Source organism: Corapipo altera, unplaced genomic scaffold, assembly GCF_003945725.1.
Source record: "Corapipo altera isolate COAL_440 unplaced genomic scaffold, ASM394572v1 44, whole genome shotgun sequence".
NCBI lineage: Eukaryota > Metazoa > Chordata > Aves > Passeriformes > Pipridae > Corapipo > Corapipo altera.
In genome coordinates, this window is record NW_020884880.1 from 15,161,979 (window position 1) to 15,183,818 (window position 21,840).

Genomic DNA, 21,840 nt, shown 5'->3' on the forward strand with positions numbered 1-21,840 from the left:
ACATATTTATTACTTATTATAAAAGAAGAAGAATGCATCAAGACTAGGTAAAGAAACACACTGACATTTACCAAAATAAGCACAAATAGCTTATAGGGCATGCAGGAAAAAAGAAAATGGTAATAGCATGAAATGCATGAAATATGTATCGTATTATGCAGTGTATAAAATAGATTATAATCTCAGAAGCAAAGAAGTGCAAGGCTGGAAAATGAATACACTCTTACATAATACTATTATTCAAAGCAGAGCAAGTGGAGGTGGCATACGTAGGAAACGATAAAAGTTGTATCTATGTTGTGTGTCTTGAAAAAAGGTTACTAAGGTGGTTACCGAGAATGCTGAAAAGGGGAAAAAACAAAACAAAACAAAAAACTAAAACCCAAGAAACATGTTTCTCAAAGAAAACAAGGGAAAATATAGATGACATCTTCCATAACATGATCAAGGGATAACTGTCTAGAGGGTTGTTTGTTTAGAAACCAATCTTTTTCCAACAAGATAGACTATCATTCAGTCCCTCTTAAAAAAAAAAAAAAAGAAAAAGAGAAACAAAGAGATAATTATTATTTCCCAATACATTTGAATACTTGGAGGAAAACCAGTCTTAAATAGTTGAATTCAAACTTTGTGGGCACAATGAAAAATATCAACATTGTGTCATTTTTTCCAACCTTTTCAAAAAAGCATGATTCAGTAAACTTCAGCAGTAAGCAAGACTGACCACTAAAGAAAGTCATGAAGGATGTGAGAGTTTCAGCTGGCAGTATGCTGCCTGCAGCATGACAGAGGAGAAGGACACTGAAGATAATGTGAGAGATGCAGAGCTGATTAGAATAGAGCAAATATGATCTGGAACAAGATTTGGGACTAAAACACCACCTTATCAATATGATTACCAGACATGACAATAACAAACAACAAAAGATTAAAATCTTCTAAAATAAAGTTTGCTTTGGTGTTCACAAATCATTCTCTTCATGTTAAAAAAAAAATAAATTAAATGTTTGGATTAAAACAAAGTGATTAATCCAAAAAGCAGAGATGGTGAATTAAAGGAACAGGGAGATAACAATCTGATAATACAGGAGCACAGAAGGCCTAATAATGATATTATTACACACACTAACCAAACACTGACAAACAAATATTCTGTTAATTATATAATTGTGCATATGCTTCCTATGCTTGGGATAAATGATTATGGAAAACAACTCTCTTCTTGAAATTGCTTATATGTACTAAACCTTATAAATTTCCTACCACATGGATTAATCTAATTCCCATACACCACTTATGCCTGGTAAAGTATTTACTACAGACTTGGAAAGCTGAGCGTGGAACCCTTGCTTTGACTAGAAAGCACAAATTACTAAAGGCTGCTATGTCTTGACAGATAGACAACAATCAGATATCTCTTATCAATACCAAAGTACTTGGAATAAATTCAAGATACAGATATCTGATTTTCATTTGACCTATTATAATTTGCACTTCACTGTGTCAACTTTGATATTAAAATGTTCCACTAGAAGAAAGTTATTTATAATAAAAATATATATAAAGAACAGAAGATGAATAGATATTGTCATGGATACATATGCAGCCAATCATTTAAATATGCGACAATAGTAACATCACATTTTTCATAGCTTCTAGTCAACATACAGCAGCAAATATATCCTTAATAAAGGTTATTAATCCTTAATAAAATTGTTGCACTATGTTTATGATATATAAATGCATTTGCACTAGGTTGTGTTGAAATAAGACAAAAGTTGGACTGTGTTTTTTCAACCTCATGGTGAATTAACTCTCGAACAGTGGTCTCAGTAGCTGCAAAGCAAAACAAATTCTCCAGTGTGGCACACTGCCTTAGTGCCTCCTAAGGCCTCTATTCCAATCTTTTCTTGTTCAAAATAAATTAGGAAATATGGGCCCAAATCTTGAGGCTTGGCTCTTGTGCAACACAAACAGAAATGACCTGGCAGCAGAGCAAAACCAGCAAGGCCGTGTATTTTCTTTTATCAGATTTCTTCGGGGAGATAAGGCTGATTGGGTTTTATACATATGTACTCCTGACAACACTGCGGCAATTTGGGTAACTCTTAAGCACCTGTGCTGGAGGTGATGCAGAGAAGCGCAAGGGCCAGGGGACTGTTAGGAAACTCCCTTTGGTGGGAGTTTGAATGCCTTTCCCCCACTGCTAGGGATGATTGGTGCACATCTGTGGTTACTGGTAACTGCTGGACAGCAAGGCAATGAAAATACCAATCTGTGGCTTTCTGAAGGTAAACATCTATGGCCGAAAGGTGAATGACTTCTTGGTGGGCTTGTGCCTAACTGCTATGTGGGTTGGACAGAATTGTGGGTGAAGGGCAAGGATGCGCCCTACTGTCTTATCCCACAGCTACCTGTGCAAACCTCATCACAGTCACTGCTGCTGTGCCAATGCAGTCCTGCAGCCCTACAAGTTTCGTACCTCTGACTGAAGTTTTTCAGTCTCCTCAGACTGACTTCCCCTTTGCTTTGCCCTGAGCAACAATAGTTGCCTGACACTGCCTGAACGCTTTACCCAACCTGACTGCAGCAATCTCAATTTACATATGACCCAAGAATGTGATGCACACCGATGGGAATCACAGCATTCTGCAACATCCCCCACGCTGAACTCAAAAGTTACATACCAACCTAGATTTTTTTTTGACTGCAACCTGCCCCAGCCTGGATAGGATGCCTGTCAAAAAGCAAAAGTGCTATGAAATGAAATTCATAGCACTGAAAGGCATCGCACACAAGCTGTCGTCCCCTCTCACATTTTGCATGAGCAATTTCTGCTCGTTTGTGTTCTCTCACACACCATGTCCTGAAACAGTTACGTAAAATGAATATTTAACTTACGATAGTCAGCTGTATTGAACTGCACTTAATTGCTTATTAAGTGAAGTAAATTATCCTTACCATATTCGTCAGAGGTGAAAAACCTACATATATGGCTACATGTAGTGCATTCATTAGTTTACAGACCCCAAACCCCCTGGGAAGTATCAGATATCTACACAGTGTCCCATGGTGCACTATTTTGTAGTTGGATGTCTCAGCTAGCTTGCAGATATGTAAAATCATATACAAACAGACATCTCCCTATTGATTGCCTCTGTGACGAGGCTCGTTTACTCCTGCAAACATTATCTGCAATGTACTTCAATCACGGAATCTTTTTTTAAAACCAGAGTTTAATAAGAATATGCAAAATGTGGGTTTGGATAAAACAAGCTGCTTTTACTCAAACTACCGCACCATTTTGTGCATGTCATTTCACACCTGTGTGTCTATTTTGACTAGGACACTTGTACAAGTGAAGTATATACATACTTTTGCAGATGTGACCGCAAGAGTTATTTCAGTTCACCCCTTGGTGAGTCACAGAGAGGCAAAATGATGAAAGAAAATTAAGGAGTAAAACCCAACAAAAACGTTTGGCATGGTGAAGGGTGAACGAGACCGCTAATGAGGACAGCAAGTCTTTTACCTCTGGTTGCCACAAGAAATCTTAGCTGCCTAGAATTTTAACAGAGATGTGCCCACTTTCCCATCAAAGATCACAGCAATGAATATTAATGGTTAATTACATATATCTTACTCTGTAGTTGCAGTGTCTCTGCCTGCTATGTGGACAAACTGTAGTAGGACATGAACTCCCACAAACACTATCTATATGTTATTTAATATAAGCCAATATGTTTTATGACTGTGGATTTCACAACTACTTCAAATAATAAGCTTTCAACTTTAAAAAAAGCATTTTGGAGACCATGTCCTCTTCCATCCTTAGAACCTAGACTAGAACCTTGATGAGTCATGCTCGCAATTTCCATGTGGCAACTACAGCCAACTACTTCCACAAAAAAGAACAAATAAAAAAATGCAATGGAACTTTTATATAATTATATTTAATGCAATTAGGCAGCTGGAAGAAAGGAGGAGAGTTGGTGTCTTAGGATCAGTCAAGTTACCTCTGTCATAAGTGTATGTTCAGCAGGTCACTAATTTCACAGCTTTCTCCCCAGAGTTATAATTTTAAGGTCTTTCCTATGAAGTTGTTTAATATGGGACATGGGGAGATGAAAAAAAGTGGTTCCTGTTGAAACTCTGATCATCACAGCACTAGTTAACTCCTAGGCATGAGACAGGCATATAATTGTTACCTAAAAGAAGAGTCAGTTGATAAGTGGTTATTTTAGGGATGTGTCTGAATAGAAGCTCTCTTAATTTAACAGTATGTAAACCATGATCCCTGGACATATAAATCCATAGATCCAGTTATTTTTACTGGCTAAGAGCAAAGGTATAGCAAGTTATCTCCAAAGTGGTTTGCAATGTTGTTGACTGATTCTGCTTTTTTCCAGTTCCTGACTCATTTTCCATCACTTATATGCTGTTAGGAACACAGTAATTTGATTGAACAGTTCTGGATAAGAATGAATTTCACACAGCCCAAGAAAAGCTGTGCATTATGGTAGAAAACATCTGAACCACTGCACTTAGCTCTACAGAGGGTTATTCAAGCATTATTATCTACAGCTTAGATGTTCCTGCTGCTGAACTCAAACCACAGTGATTTCTTACACAGGAATACTTCATCAACGGAAGAATCATCTCCTTCATTGACCTGATAGTATGAATAAAAATCTACTGATACAAACTGAAAACATGGAAGAGTTTTAAGTCTAAGGAAATGGTTAGAACTGATTGATGACTTAACTATGTCAAACTTTCATTATGAAACGCAAAACCACATGAAATGTCCTATTTCCAGTTTCATTATTAACTCAGAACTCTGCCCAGGTTCTGCTACACTTTTTCTAAGGTTCAAAACCTTTAAACTAAAACTGTGCATCTAATTACAGCCAAACTTGACAGGAGTCAATATTCATTGTACATAAAATACATGCAAAATGTGTGGTTGTGGTGTAAAACAAATTGAAAGTTGGTGGTTTTGGCCGAATTAGCTTTTTCTTTTAGGGCTCCTTCCAATCTCAATCTCAGATGATTCCACAATAACAAAGACAAAATGAATGAGTTTTTCACAGTTCTTTTCAGGAACAACTAGCCGTTAATATTCACAGCTCTTTTAAGGAACAAGGTACCTGTTAATATTCAGGCACTAACTAAAAAAAGGTTTAGCATATGCAGTGTCACTAAGATAAAGGTCATTTATACATATGTCAGAGTATGCTTAGTTTAAGGCAAACAACATAAAGCAAAACCAAATAACTTCAAAATGTCACTCCAAGCACCCTGTACATGTTCAACATACTTGTTCTGATTTAGGAAAAAACAACAAAAAATAAATGAGAAATTAACAAAAATGTATTCATATATTTAATGTATCATTTGCTAAAACAACAATGTTTCTAGATTTCCTGCTTAGTGGCCACAATGGAAACAAACTGAGATGGAAAGCAGCAGTTGGGAACCCAGTAGAATACAACATTTTTAGGGCAAAATTTGCTTAATATTTAGGATAGTAATTTATACTCATGAAAGCACTTGAAGGAAATGCCTGAACAAGTGTGTAAAATTAGTTCCTGCATTAAATACCAAAATTTTTACTGAAAGATCTCTTCTCTATAATTTGCTTCTGGCAGGTTATACTACAAACTCTTTCCCATATTAGATTTTTTCCTTCACAAATATTGGTAAGATGCTCACAAGAAGTTTTGGAATATTCTGCTCATGAAAAAGATGCACTGCATTCTCTCAACTTATTTTTCCTTTATAGGTATACAGATGGAAAATCTCTCTGCACCACATCTGCAAATATGCCACTTCCAAGGTGGGTGGAGCCAAGTGAGGAAATGCTTCAAATTATTGCAATCATAGAAAAGTAATGTCCAAATTAATTTACCCCCATGTTTTTGAAACATGGGACACCTTCAAATATAAGAATTGCTCAATTTGCTGCCAGGAATGAGCTACACAGAAACCCTGCCATCTCACATCTAAGCCCATGCTTAAAGTTCTTTTAGATATTTCTGTGTAAAAAAGAGAAAGAAAACATATTCAACCTTTCGTTTACTTAATACTAAGTGGTCATTGCTGTGGGCATGTCACAAAGTGTATTGTCTTTTTCACTTGATTTAGGTCTATGAAACTCTTCCCATGGCCAAAAGAAATATTATGCCCAGTCCATACTGAACTTTTTAATAAAAAGCAGTAAAGCAATCTACTTCATGGTCAAATGATAGAAAGCAATTTAATTAATGCCTTTGGAGGGAACGCCTACATAAGTATCACAATCACAAGAATGTGTGTATATGCATATATGCATATATATGCCCAACCTCAGTCTATCCTGTTGCTTTAATGTCATAACACTATAGACCATGAGCAGCTGAAGGCAAAAGTGAACTCCTCTAATTTAAAATATTGTGCTGACTCAATTTTAAGGTTAAATGACATTGTGTAAGTTATTAGAAGATTAAATGCTGGCTTCATCACAAGACAATTTAGCCCTAGAAAAAGCAGGCAGTATAGAGATGCTCACAGACAAACAAATTAAAAATAGTAAGTTATGAACAGGGGAAAATAAGTTTATGCCACACCGACAAAACCAAAAAGAAACAAAAAACCCAAACCCAAAAAGCAAAACACACAAAGACGCATGAAAAGCAGTATGCTATGTTAGATGTTTATCTATACATAAGAGACAGGTGTCACAAAAACAAAACAAAAAAATCACGAAGCTAAAGAGAAACTTTAACTCACCAGTTTCCATCTGTTATATCTGAATTCATGCATAATTGATTATCCATGACTGGTAAGTTCTTTTTTTTCACTAGCCTAACACAGTTTTCTAAACATTATGTGTTAAATCACCACCAAAGTAAAGGGTGTTTGAGAAACCGTAAGGGCAGAATAAAAATTTTTTAATGAAAAATAACATGTCAGTTAATAATAGAGCTGACCTATGTTTAAGAGAGAAATTTTAATCATGTGCATATTAAATATTAATAACCTATTCTGTTATTGTTATAATAAGGTTAAGTAAGCTTCTCCATGCTTAAGGAAAGAGAAAAAGTAGGAATATATAACAGTGAAAAAAAAGCGCTGAGAAGCAGAGACATAAGGAAAATATGTCAACAATAAACAAGAGGAAATGAGAAAGAAGGAAAAGATGAAGGTGGAAACTAATCTCTATGTGTCATTATGACTGCCAGAGTACTGGCAAAGAAGCAGCATCCTTTTATTTCAATTTTAATCATTTCTGAATTTTAATACCCTGCTCCTTTTGTAATTCTCCTGGCATTCCCTATATGCATCCATCCCAGCCAAAACACCAGTGTAAATTAAATGGCACACAACCACACCACTGATGTAGTTCTCCCAGTAGAACCAACTGAGTGACCAAAAAGCAGAGAAGGTATGACTACTTTGTGTCCCTGTAGACCACTGGCCAATTAAGTGACTTAATGTTCTTCAATTCCTTTAATTTTGAAAAGAAGGGCAGTGGTTAGGTAACCCAGCAATACAGAGCCATTAAAAAAAAAATAAAGCAAGCCAGTAGTAATACAATAATCAGTGACCATCAGGGCCTGGAAAAATGAGTTTGCTCTCACTGGCACTAAGGAGCATCACATGATTATTTAATTACAGCTCTAATTTTTGTCTTGTGGATGGCAACATATCAACAATTAATAGGGCAAATAGAGGAGACTGCATTTTTAAAGAGACAGGACCTATATGAAATAGTGCTTGGTAATGCAATTTATCAGACAGTATAATGCTTCTTACGGCATATCTGTCATCCTGCCAAATATATAAAGAAATTCTACTGGTTCAATTCTCTTGCATGGTATCTATAAAATTCTTCTGGAATGCTTAGAAAACAATAACTACACCTGTGAGTATCCTAATTATCATTTTAAGTGGCAATGCAGAAGTCAGTTACTTGTAGTACTTGCAGCCCAAATAAAGTAGTGGAACCACAAGTTTCAAATATAAACATGTTATTATAAAATTATCTTAAAAAGATTATAGCAAAATTCATCAGGAACGGCAAAAAGGATTATGGATTCAGTGAGTCAAGTGAAGAGAAAAAAAAGAAAAAGAAAGTCAACAAAATACAGTCAATGGGACAGAGACTGATTTCGATTGATTGATTTGACTGTGAGATTTTCTTACGAAGGATACCGAAACTAGGGCCTCAGCACCAATATTGCACCATTCTTGCACAGAACTTCTAGATAAGAAACGAAAAACAAGACCTAAAAGAAGACATATGATACATACAATCGATTGAAAAGCTCTGCTCTAAAACGGTTGGATGTGGTCTCCATTGTGCCTCATCCTGCAATGACGGCAGTGCAAAATCTAGGAACTGTGGAAGAGCACTTTTCACATTTAGGGGAATCTGCAAATGTATCACAAGAAAAACTAATTTTCTCCACCTTCTTGCACTTTTCCACAGCAATGTGTGGACCAAGCTATAAATCCCATAAATTTACATTATCCAGTATGTGTTTCAGACAATACTCATTATCTGACATAGAAAAAGCAGGCCCCAAATTTCCTCCCAGCAATAAGCTGTACCTGTGAAAAACCTACCAATCTACTCTTGGATTTTTTTTTAATCTTACTTCTCAATATAAAACTTAAACAGCTTTTTCGTTTAATAGTCTAAAATCTATCCTTTAAACAAGCAAAGAAAGTTTGGGCCCTTGCACAGAAAAAAAAAACCACTGCTAAGCAGCAGTTCAAGTATTATTGCAAAAAGTGTGACTACAGAAGCAGTACTATTACAATAAATGCCCCATTCCACCCAAAAATTGTGTCAAATTAAGTTGTTTTCATTGAAGACATGAACATTCTGGATTGGAGATCTTAATCTATAATCTTAAAAAGAAAGCTGGCAAGCAAGAGCTTGTATGTAAAAGTAAATATCATTCTTTTTATGCACTGGTTACTACACAGATAACATGTCTTACAAAGACTGTAATTAAATGTCTAGTGCAGAAGTAACACTAAAAAGCATACAGTATTATTATATTACAATGAATCCTTAGAAGCTAAAACTGTCATTTTTAAGTTTTAAGATGCCTTTAATTATTCTTGAGACTTCTTACATTTATCAAGGAAGCCCACCTATGATGAAAAGCATCAATAATTTAAAATCTTTTTAAGACTGCTCTCCACAAAAATATTAATTTAATCTTTGATTATGAACATTTTAAAACTCACTGTGCAATTTCTCCCCACTTCATTTTTTGCCTTTGGTCTTTCTGTGAGTTTTTGTGCATGTACGCTCTCTCCCACTCTCCCCTCCTCTCTTTCTGTCTTTTATTTAATGTAATAGAATTAGGAATTCAGGGCATGTATGATATTTAGAATTTTTCTCTTGTTCATTGAAAATGTTTTTAATTACCCGGCTGTTATGACCAGATGTATATTCTAAGTGCATTTACTGAAAAGGATATATACCTTTGTTGCACCTTTGCATGTGGGTTTGAGTTCAGAGCAGCAATTCTTGGCACTTGTGCTGAAAATGTTTTCCACTCTAGGACTGATCTACAAATGCAAAGAATTACTTAATCCTTCGGTGTTCTATGAAACAAATATATTACTAATTTTATAGCTAAGTAAATAAACCATATTAAAGCATATTAAAGGCCACATTTGTAGAAGAATAGTGCACGGCAGCTTCCTTTTCTTTCATCTGAAGTTGTGACTACTGAGCATTTTCAAAATCAAGGTCATAGCATTAAGGATGGCAAACACAGCATAGACAGTTATGAACCCAAAATCACACATTTTTGTCAGGGCTGAAACCAGAACCAGGAGTCCAGACACTAAAAAAAAAAAATACAAGACACTCCTCCAAGTATATGTGAACTGAGTGCATCACCACTTTGTCTAGTGAGCAGCAAGTGGAATGACCCACAAATGATTGCTGCTGGCCAAATAAATCCTGTCAGAGCAGGATCCTCGGAAGATGAGATGCACTCGAGGTTTAAAGCACCTCCCTTATCTCCTCAGGTCATATCATGTCATAATGTCCCAAGGGAAAGATAGAGCAGATAGTCGCTGGAAGTTATGTAAGGCCAACACAGCTGATAGATGTGGCCCATCCTGATGTTCTGCACCCAGGTGCAGCTGGGGTGACTGAGGCCCATCTGCAGGCAAGCAGACTCTTCTGCCTATCTAACCTGCAGTTCACAACAGAGAAGCACAAGGTGGCGAGAGCTAACTCCTGTGAGCCTACATCTGGGGAGAGGTGTCTCCAGTAATGCTTTACAACAACTCACAGAGCAAAGCTAGCATAGGCTCCAGTGAAAGGAAGTCTTCTTAGAGTCCTAATCCCAGCATACACAGATGTGCAGTGTCTCACAGGACAACCAATCTCCACAGAGATCACTGTGTTGGTGTTCCAAATAAATAGCTAAGAGGTGGACCTTGGCATAAATACTAAGTGTTAGTGTGTTTCTCAGCCCATCTGAACACCTAACACTGATACCCTACAAAAACTGTAAAAACGAAGGTTTACCAACCTCTGCAGTGACACACCAGTGTGGATGGGAGCAAAGTCAGGCCCAACAAGTTTAAAAGGAAATATTTACTATTCAGACAGTGCCTGAGGTATGTTACTACACTCTACTCTACTATTACTACTACATTGTATTGCCATTCCTACTACACTGCACCAGATAACACAGATTAAGAGTAGATTACAGCTGGTACAGGGCACGAGGACCAGATCAGAACATATGTACAAGATCAGTACTGACAAGTCTCCTTAAAATTAATCTTTATCAAGACTTATACCTACTGAGAGCAATGCAGTGCAGAAACCATTAGAAAGTAGACATTTGCAAAGCAACAGAATGGATACCAATTAAGTAATGAAGGGTTGGCGAAAACTGTGTTAACTTAGATGCCACAGGATGGCAAATATTCAAAAACACCAACATTTTTGAAGGAAATTTAGTATTACTAGTGTATCCTTTATACATTGTAGTATATCCTTTTGGAAGTAACAGTTAAAAGTTATGGTCAGGGTTGTTGAGAGTTAAGGATACCACTGCCACGGGAACTGACAAACAAGTCAACTTAATGTTAACTAATAATTTCAGAATCTGAGGAAAAAATGGACCTCTCATGTAGAGGTTATTAATGTAATTCTCCAACAGAGAATTTAGGGAAGCTTTCTGCAAACTATGGGTTATTCTGACTACAGTTATCTTCAGTTCAAACGCCAGGTACTTGGATGCATTAGTCCAAGATTAAAAGTAATATCAACAGGGCTTTCTGACATGGACTTTATAAAGTTGCAGAATTTCAGTATAACAGGCAGTAAGAACAGTAAGTTACTCTTTAACCGTCAAACTGTTTTACTTTTTTTTTTTTTTTTTTTAGAATCAGTAGCAACTTTGTGACAACTAAAGTTTAAAAAATGCACTTGATTGCATAGTGACAGATTTGCAGAACATTTTTCATCACACACACATATGTGCTTTCAGTTATTAATAAAATGCTTCTGCCCTTAATCTGCCATTGCCTGAATATACAATTTCAGTGTCTTGGATAGACAAATACTGTTAAGGAATTCTGTTTTCCCTGTTTGAGATGTAATTCAATTACACCAAGTAAAACAGAATACTATATCTTTAAAACTGGCTTCGGCATGCCACAGAAAGGAATACCGAATCACTTTTCTGTTAAGTTCCTCTTGGAGTGGAATGATAACAAAACTTTCTTCTCTTCTTCACCCCCCCCCCCTTCGTTTTTTCCTCATTTTAAACAAGGAAGAGCCAGCAGCCCTGGGTAACACCACAGGTAGATATTAAACTGGAGACAGCCATTATTTAGTGGCGACAGGAATATAAATACATGCACTAACCTATAAGCTGGTGTTTACTTCAGGAAAGTAAGTCATATTTTTTCCTCTGATTGCCATGCTGTCAGTTTAATGCAGCGTAAATAAACAGTAGGTGCATGATAGCTTTAAGTAGAAAGTGTTCATTCCACAAGAGGAGCAGATTACTGAAGCCTGATGCCTATAACGGCAAAAGCAGAACTTCCATTTTACCTGAAAATATAGCCTTCCATGCTAAGAGACTTGTGGCTTTTCTATTAAATTAATTTGTCAGAATTCTATGAAAAATATTATGTACTCAAAGAACTTTACCAAAAACATTCATTTTTGCAGCCCTCAACTTGAACCATTTGAAAAAAACAAAAGCGAATCACTCCTCTGTAATTTCATCATCTCATTGCTCTAAATGAAAGCTTTATATAATCAACCTAATATAACAGAAAATAAAATGATATATAGAATTGCCTATACTTTGAGTTATTTTGTTCTTATAAATATATTCCCTGACTGAAAGTAAAAAAATTCCCCTCTGGAAAAAGCAATGATGTCTGAGAAGATTGTATATACACTCTACATCTATTAACATAAATTATAAGAAAGTAAAATGTTCCAGATGTGTTTAAACTGTTGTAGAAGGAAAGTTTGTGGCTTCATTGGTTATATATTAAATATATCTAGAGAGAGCAATGGCAGTTATACACAAGAAGGCAATAAAATGCTTCACTAGAGTCTATGTTAAAATACCATAGTTCCTAGAAATATGACTAAAATATTTCAGAAGTCATATTTCCTCAATTTTTAATTCAGAAATCTGCTTTTAATATCTTTTTCTATATATTACATGCTATTTTGTTAATAAAATAATCTTGATTTTTTTTTCCCCCAATACAGCTGGAAACCTAAAGAATTACTTCAAATTTCTCCGACAATGCTTAGATTAAAAAATAGATGACAATAAAAAGGTGACAATACTTCCAAAAATTGAATAGTTGATATATGTAAAAGATTTGGTCGTTTGTTTTTTAACAAGAACGTCAGACTTCAGCTGATTGTCTTCTAAAAGGCAGTAAACCCCTCTCTAGCCCAAATCTGAAATGCAGGAGAAACCTCTGTAAGAGGTTTTTGTGCTGCGGGGGTGGATTTGTCCATGTCCCCAGCAGGGCTGAACGTGGTGGTCGGTGCCTGTGGGATGCTGGCAGGGCTGCAGGAACGGCTGCAGGCAGGGCTGGCGCTGCCTGTCCTGCCTTGGGAAGCACATGAACAGAGGGCAGGTGCTCATCCGCTGACCTGCTGGGCCTACGCTGCAAACCAAAAAGGTGTCCTGCTCACATACAAGGTGGGGCAGTCTCTCTCTGCTTTTCATGCTGCCAAAGCACTATATCCCATCAGTGAGTTACAGATCGACTCTGCTTTACAGTGTTTTCTTAGGAGCACAGCAGCAGGTTAGGAATCATGCGAATCACTAAAATAACAGGCGAGGGGAAACTGCAAGAGTTACTTTCCTATTTAAAGTATTAAGAAAAAAGAATATAAAAAGGAAATGGACAGTTTTTCAAAGTGCACGCACAAAAAGCATTTCATTTAAATATTTTTTGTTCCAGTAAACTCTTTTGCATACAAAGGACTTATTTATTACATATTTGGACTTGTGGGAAAAAGGGAAGGAATGCACTGATTCCTGAAATAACTCTACAGTCTTTTTGGAGACTTCGCTCTTCTGTGCTCTTGTTCTACTCTGAACAGTTTTATTCCAGGGACGGAGGAATTCCTTGGAGTCAGTTGTTTCTTTTCCACTAGCTGTATTCAGGAGTGGGCATACATAGCATACTAGCCAGTGATTTTAATTTCTCCTCTGTTGCCTTATTATGTGTGTGCGTTGTCTGTTCAGACGCATGCTTATACGTGAACACGCATTTTCTGTCTGCTCATTTTTTTACCTACTCTATGTTATTTCACATTTCCATGGAAAACCATTGCTTCAACTTGAAAAGCAAGGTACTACCAACAATAATCTCAAATAGAAAGTGAATTAGAAAATTAGTGTATGTATAAAACATATTAAAGAGCATATAGGAGTACGGGACTGAAAAGAGCACTCTCAAATTCTACAAATAGTGCTGCAGAGTAATTAGAAGATGGAAACTGCGGTGAACATCTTACATTCATGTCTATACACTCTACACTTACAGTTTCAAGTTGTTTTTGAATAGTGCGCCTGATTTGACACATTTCTATCTGGTGATTGTGTTAAATGCTTGAAGAGACAGTGAAATATCCAAGCATTCCTTGTGCTAACTACAGCTGAAATTTTACACTTATTGTAACCTTTTCTAACAATGTGAGAAAAACAGAGTAAATATATTAAATTTGTTTCACAACAGATGCTTAGGTTGTTAATATTTAAGATGCCTATTCATGCTATTCCTGTCTGCACATTTGTCAAAAATGTAAGCTTGAATGCTAATGTTTGCCAGCAGACTACAGCAGACAAATATACGAATGCACTGTACCAAAATAATATAAAGTAGAAATAAAGGGCTGCTGCTAACTCCCACCCAAGCAGCACGGACCAGAATGAAAGGGCACCTCCAGATCACATGCCCTGGAGTCTCTGCATCTGAATTTGAGAATTATTTTCTCAGAAGTGCCGCGCTCATTTGGATGGACGAAAACCAACGGAGAGCTTTCCTCAGATTAAACTCATTTCAGCTTAGAAGCTGGTGCAAAGTGTTTCAGCAAACTTGCATTTTAGCGAAGTTTCTCTCGCAGTCAGAGAAAGCTGGAGACTGGCAGAGGGAAACTCCGGGTCGGGCAGGTGCCTGTCAGGAGCGCTCCCCCAGGCAGCCGGCAGGGACGGCGACAAAGGGGCGAGGGTTTAGCAAAACCTCGGGTGGCGGGTTTGGAGAAGAAGGAGCGGAAAAATCAAAAATAAAATCCTGGAGCACAGAGGCGAGCGAGTTCCTGGCACCGCTCCCCGTGACAGCGGCAGCGCCGGGTCGCGCCGCGGGCGGGCGGGGGGAACGTGCCACCCACTGCCACGGGCGCGCCCCCGGCTGGGCCAGCCGCCGCCGCTCGGCCGACGGGCAACCCCGGCGCCCCGCGGAAGCACCACCCCGCGACCCCCACCCGGCTTCCCGCGACCCCCCAGCCCGCTCCGAGCCGCCGCCTCGCCCCGCACCTCTCGCCGTCGGGGGCGCCGCCGCCCCGTACCCGCCGCTGCCGGGAGGCGCGCGGGGCCGGGTGAGAACTTTGCCAAACTTCTACGTTTTGGTTTTTTTTCCCCCTCTGCCACCCATTCCCCCTGCTCTCCCTGTGCCGGTGGTGGATGAGGCGGCAGCGGAGCGGAACGGGGTCGGCGAGCGCCAGCGGCGCGGCGGCAGGTGTGAGCCCGTGCCGGCCGAGTAGCTCCTGCAGCGGCAGCGCCGAGCGGAGCCACCCGCCCCGCGCCTCCCCCCGCCCGCCCTCTCGTGCCGGCACCGCCGGTCTCGGTAAATCAGCGCGGCGGGTGCCCCCGGCACGGCCCCGTCCCCCCCGTCCCCGAGGAGCGACGCCGAAGGAGCGGGACCGACTCACTCATGGGAGCGCGGCGGGCGAGGCCGGCGACACCTCCGGCTTCCGAGGCGCCGGCGAAGTTAATTGCACTGAAGTTCAAGTTGTCTTTTCACCCATCAGGAGTGGGCGTTTAAAGGAAGGAGAGCGAGGAGGAGGAGGGGGAGGGGTAGGGGGGAGAGTCTCTCTCGCTCGCTCGCTCTCGCGCACACACACACAGGCGCGCACACAAACACACACACGCACACACACACAGGCACACGCATGCACGCACACACACACACACACGCACAAACACACACGCACCCGCCCGCTCCGCTCCGCTTCCGAGCTGCCTCAGCAAGGAGGAGCCCGGACGGAAAACACCAGGGCAGCAAGGTACCGGCGTGGGGCAGCCCTGCCTCTGCCTGCGTGTCTGTGCGGTGTGCGTGTGCGTGTGTGTGTATATGTGTGTGTGTGTGCGTGTGCCCGCGTTCCCCCCGCCCGCTGTCTCGCACGGCCCCTCCGGGCGGGGTGGTGCGCGCTGCCCCCGGGGAGGGGGCGGCGGTGCCGTCGGGGCAGCGCGGCCGCGGGAGGCCGGTCCGACTGGGGCCGGGGGACTGCGAGCCCTGCGCCGCCGCTCGGCTCCACGCCTGCTGCTTCCTGCCTGCGCGGCGGCGGTGGGGGAAGAACCGAGCAGCGGCTGGAACGCGGAGGTGGCGTGTGTCTGTGTGTGTGTGCGCGGCGTCTCCTCCTCTCCGGCGGCTCCCGGCCCCGCGTGGCGGTGGGGCTGACTTGGTGGAAGTCCCGAGGGGTGGGGGTGTGCGAGTGTCCAACCCTACCGCCCCCCATGCCCCGCCGCCGTGCGACTCGGGTCGGAACCCTCCGCCGTCCCCGCATTGCCTTCCCCCGGCACCGCGCCCCCGGCCCTCTCTCCGCCCTCCTCGGCCCCCGGTTTCCCCCTTCTCTCCATCTTTCCCCCTTCTCTCCATCTTTCCCCCACTCCTTTATTTCCAGACCTGCCCCCGCGCCGCTACTCCCAGCGCCCTGGCGGCTGCCCCTTTCGGGCAGGCAGTGCCCCACGGCCACCCGCGATTTAAAGTAGCTGAGGGACCGATGCTCCGCGACCGCGCTGCTGGCCTTTCAGGGTTGGGGATGCGTCCCCCGGAGGCCTCTGCCCGCCCAGCACCTCCGCTTCCCCATCGGGCCGGGAGCGGGGTCGGGTCCCGCCGCTCATCACCCCTGCTGCTCCTGACTGGTGTTTCACCCGGCACCACATGCTCCTCGGTAACGCTGTTTGAGAATTGCCTTTATTCGTGAAACTTCTCCTTGGGGAAGTACTTGTTCTCTTTTCTTTTGTTTTTAAGACCTTCTTCTCCCTCTTCGTCGATGCAGGATTTGGAAGCAGAGTTCCTGGAGAAGGACCCTGGCAATGAGTGCAGGTTTCCCTGAAAGCTGAGGCTGTTTCTTATTCCCTAGGAGACTGAGAAGAGAGGGGGCCCCGGATGTCAGCCCAGTCTCCGTTTTTTATTTGTCTCGACTTTGAGGCAGATTTCCTCTTTCAGCTCTGGGAACTGACAGGTACAATTCCTGTAGGCACCTTTGCATGTCTCATAAACAAGACCAAGGCCAAGAAGTTGATAAGTCAGTGCTTTTCCTAGTTAACCAGCGGTATGCCCTTCTATTAATTGCTATTAGAAAGTTAACCTTGTAGCTCAGTTATTGAATAATCATTAATCCATGGAGGATACACAAGCCCAAAGGTTAATAATAGGAATAGCAATTAATAATATTGACCTTGCCAGTGGGAAGAGTATTTTTGTCATAGTTATTAAAAGGCACTCCTATTTGTACTGTGTACAGTGGTGCAAATTTGGACCCAATATACTGAGTACCAAATTAATGCAACAACACCAGAAATTAATTTACCCCATTATTTCCATGTTATCAGTCCTCTGACTTTTTCTCCCTTTAAAACATATCATTCACTACTCTCAGTTTAGATAGAAATGCTAGGTCTTTAATCAGTTCTGACATTTCCACTAGAAAATAACATCAAGCTCACTTACACAGATAAAAATTTATTTGCCTGCAGCTGATTTGTTGTAGTGCTTTGGACCTATTCATTTCTCAGAGAGAATTTAGATTTCTATGGTCTTTTGATACCATGGGGTAATAAATAGGAAATCAGTACAAAGGGGACATTCTCACTTTTATAAGTCCAACTCCCCCCTCCCTAGAGCTGCCTCCTCACAGGGCTACTCAGACTGACTGACTGACTAACCTGCATCTTCTATTGTCAAAGATCCATCTCCTTTATTTTGTATCACATTTCTGACTGGCTGGTCAGTAAGCCCTAATAATAATCATGTTTCATGTCTCAGAAATCTAATGGTCAAGTTACTCATTGTTACAAATTGCAGCGAAGCTATGTGGGTTAGTCGCGTTATCCCTACTTTAAAGGCAGGGAAACTGAAACAGGAAAATTAACACATTTGCCTGAGGCTACACATGGATTTAAGAGCAGATCCAGGACTGGAACTGAATTTAGACCAGCTCCCTCTTAAAGATTCTTAAGTGTGCTATGGAAAATGCTTCTTTAAAAAAGAAATGTAACGTAAACCTTACTTTTCATCAATTTTGTACGTTAGTCAAAATACATTTTTTTTAGCTCACATTTCCTTTTGTAAAGATAAGATTTATCCAGCTTTAAAAAAAAAAGTGTGGTGGTACCTTTCAACTACATAGGCCAGTTTGCTTTGGAAAAAAATATTTAACATGAGATTGTGAGCAGTACTGGGAACAGAGTTGCTTGTTATTAGGCTACTGTAAACAATATTTGCTGAATGTTACGGTATAGATACAGGTCAGCAAAACATAATGAGAAGTCCAGCATTAGTGTAGGTAAGGTGCTCTTGCTTACCTAGTGTGCATCAGTTTTCACTATAATGCACTTTCAGTGCTTTCAGTATCAAAATACTTAGCATGGGTCTAAACATTAAAAAACATATGGGCCAACCATATACTGTGTTTGAGAGTTATGTACCAAGTTGTGTCATTCATGTCACTGAAGCAAGACATATATTGCCTGCCCTTTAGCTGTGACATGTCATGAAAGCTGTATGGTATGACTGAGCACAGATGGCATGCCTAAAAAGCAGGCATACAATATAACTTTCCTATTACTGACACGTAGACATTTCCTCTTCCTCAGTGTCCACCCCTAGATGTTTGCTTGCCCAGCCTTCTATAGGAACTATAGAAAGTCCTGCTCATCCTGCTCTTCCCTGGTGCCTGGAATTGTACAGTCAAAACCCTATACAGAATAAGTGTTGACTTTTGTTTTTTAATTTTTTTTTTATTTATGCTGACAGCTCCATTCTGAGCATTTTTAGAGTCCTGATTTGAGGGAAGTGGGTGCAGATCTCATTCAAATAGTCATTCTCCAATACCATTAGCATTACCTGCCAAAAATGAAAGTGGCATATGAATCACAATAAGCTACTCATGAATTTGTGGATTTAGAACCTGCCAAGGAAAGATATACATGAGATTTCAAAGTCCCACCAGTTGCAGGGACTTTGAATAGTATGTAAAAGTACGTTTATCCAAAGACCATCTTATTGATGACCCATTCTATAAGGGCTACAGACATAAGTGATTCCAGGGAAGGGTAATACTAACTGAAAATATTTCTGTTCTCATCTTTCACTTACAAGTGAGATAGTGAAAGTGATGAATCTGCTAATTGTAACTATGTCAGAGACCTTTCCTGAGGTGCTCCTTATTGAAGTGCTACTGTGACTCTTGTGTGAGAAGAACTTTAAAATCCTCTGGGAAATATCCCAGTTGCTTTCCAGTTCCTTTCAGACATGTAAATATCTTTATGTTTAGACATGAGTAGAGAGGGGTGGAAAACGAAGTTCAGCGAGGAGTAGAATGGGGTTAAAAGCATCCACATAGATCCAGGAACCAAATATATGTGTCTTTTTTTTTTTTCTGTATCTGATGTTAGCTGGGAAAATGAAATGTTCATTATCAAGAAGAAACACTGCATAAATGTGTGGATACTTGAGATTTATGTTTACCCATGATTGACAGAGAAGGCCATCTTCTGCCTGAAATTACAGATGAGCAACAGAACTCTCAGTAATGCTCAGATACTTACGTTGTTCTCAAGTAATATGTACATTACCAAATATGGTTTATTTCCAGCTCGTAGTATGTGAATAATGCTATATGAGTGAAAAATACTACATGCCACCTAGCATGCCCTATGATTGTTTGCTTTTTTCGTGGTTTGCTTTAAACTAAGCACATCAGAAACTGAAAATAACATTTGGGACTTTTTTTCCTTCTTAACATAAAAAACCCACAGCCAAGGTTTTGTAAACTATTTATATGTTGTTACTTGTGAAACATAACAAAGAAACCTGCATACTAGCATGGTCTACACATAGATGTCTCAGCTGGTTGTTGAAATGTTAAGACGTGGTTTGAGTAACTGTGTTCCAACCGGTTATAAGCATTACCTGTTGTAGATGAAAATGGTAGTGAACAAATACAACCATGCATTGTAGCCTTCTGTGCATATTTTAGGTGCAAGTGGCCATTATCAGCAGTACCTCAACCTTGTCTGGTGTTTCGTCTCGCTATTGACTCAGTGGAAGGTAGTCAGACTTTTTCTGAATGTATCGTCAGGGTATTTCTGCAGTCTTGATTATTCTACTCTTTGTTGGTTAGACACCAATCTCCCAAGCTTAGGCCTATGCCACCTCACTGTCTGAATGTCTCTCCTGAAAATTTGTTTTCTGAAATGGGAATCTTGTCAGTAATAACAAATTCATCTGTCTCCAGACTGGCTTAAGTGTCCTCCAGTCACCTGTGTTTTCCAGCCTTGATGCTACACATTACCTCAGTCCATTCAGCTTCTCTCCAAGACGGTAACTACTTTCTGTTCCACATCTCACAAGATCTTTGGATTACTTAAAAAAATAAGCTGCATCCTGCAGATTTCCTCTTAAAACTTCTCTTTAGGAAAAAAGTCAACTTATTGTGCGTACATCGGTGATATGAAACTCACTTCTGTTTTGTCTGACTGCTCTCTCCATCTTCTGTCAGTCTAAAAAGTGTAATTTTTGAAAGGATTGAAGGAGTTATATTAATATTTGTGTGAACCATTTTTCCTGCTCATTGTCTGTTCTTCTTTTCTCCTTCCCCTTGGTGTCTGGTTCATCTTGGCTGCTTTTAAAAATTCTGTTGCCTCTAGTGAGGGACTGCCAGATTAAACCAGTGAAGAGAAACCAGGTGACTGTCTACTTTTATGAATATAGGTTGTGTATAATAAATTCAGGTTTTACATCTATGCAAATTAAATCATCATATGATTCTGACTGCATGCATTTTTTATCAAATATGGCATATATTTCATGAATTATATTTAACTTGTAGTCATGTTGCAATTTTAAATACATAACTAGGAGTTACAAGGTGTGCCACTAGGTCTTGGTAAATAGGTTTACAAACAGAGAAGAAATAGAAGAAATTTACCTTTTTTCTTGTATTCCTGGTAAGTTCAGTGAAAAAGTTTTTCCTGCTATAGGTGATAATATTAAACATCTCACATACTGTTTGTCTTTAGAGACAAAAATACATTTTGTTACTAGAAATGTAGAGATTTTGTAGGGGCCTAAACAGAACATGGCCAGAATGAAGAAGTTTTAAAGCAACATGTCTTTGGTCTGGAGTTTACAGCATCTAGTTAGTAGGGTTTTTTGCTAATGTTTCTGTCATGGAGTGGAAGTCAAATGTCAAAATAAACTTTTTACTTCCGCAAAATTATATATTCACCTTGGGAATATTGTGAAGTGAAAATAGGATTTAGCAAAATTCTTTCTGTGGGATTTATCGACAGACAGGGCAGTTTTAGTGTCAAGCCCTAAGCCTTGCAATATGATTCCCAGCCATAGGTGCACCATACTTTGAATAATCAGTCTCTCAGCTGAGCTATGACAAGGATTATGCTGTGAAGGTAACAACTCAATGCTTTCCATGTCAACTCTCTTTGGTAATTGCTGCTGTTTTTTTCTTAAATAAAAAGATATTTTGGTGACCACAAAGATGTCTCTGTCAATACTTGTGTTTTGATCAATAAGAGGATCTGGATGGTGTGAAATGTGAGACTCAGTTGGAATTGAAACCTTTGAACAAACAGCTGTGATTCACTGCTAAGCAGTTGCCTAAACCTCAAAGCACTACGTTTGCCTGTCATGATTCATGCCTTGGAGTTAGTTCCTTTTCCACCTCTGGCTCCCAAGTGGCTTTTAAGGAGTGTTCATGCCCACCCAAGTCCTCTGGACATCAGTACCGCGATATTCTTCCACTCAAGCGTCCTGGTCATCTTGGCCTCCTGGTCACTCCTGGAGTGTGCCCAGATT

At 40.1% G+C, this 21,840-nt stretch overlaps 1 protein-coding gene and 1 long non-coding RNA gene across 2 annotated transcripts in view; one reads left to right on the top strand and one right to left on the bottom strand.

Annotated features, from left to right (window-relative positions):
- Positions 1–15,575, bottom strand: part of SATB1 (SATB homeobox 1) — a 91,844-nt gene extending 76,269 nt beyond the window's left edge. Inside the window, exon 1 of the mRNA XM_027639152.1 lies at positions 15,449–15,575. The gene's annotated coding sequence lies outside the window, so the exon portion shown is untranslated. The remainder of the gene's footprint in view (positions 1–15,448) is intronic.
- A 132-nt stretch (positions 15,576–15,707) lies between these two features.
- LOC113945408 lies at positions 15,708–21,612 on the top strand. Its single transcript, XR_003527075.1, has 3 exons — positions 15,708–15,802; positions 16,799–16,984; positions 20,261–21,612. It is a non-coding gene; the product is annotated as an uncharacterized LOC113945408 (long non-coding RNA).
- The last annotated feature ends 228 nt before the right edge of the window (positions 21,613–21,840 follow it).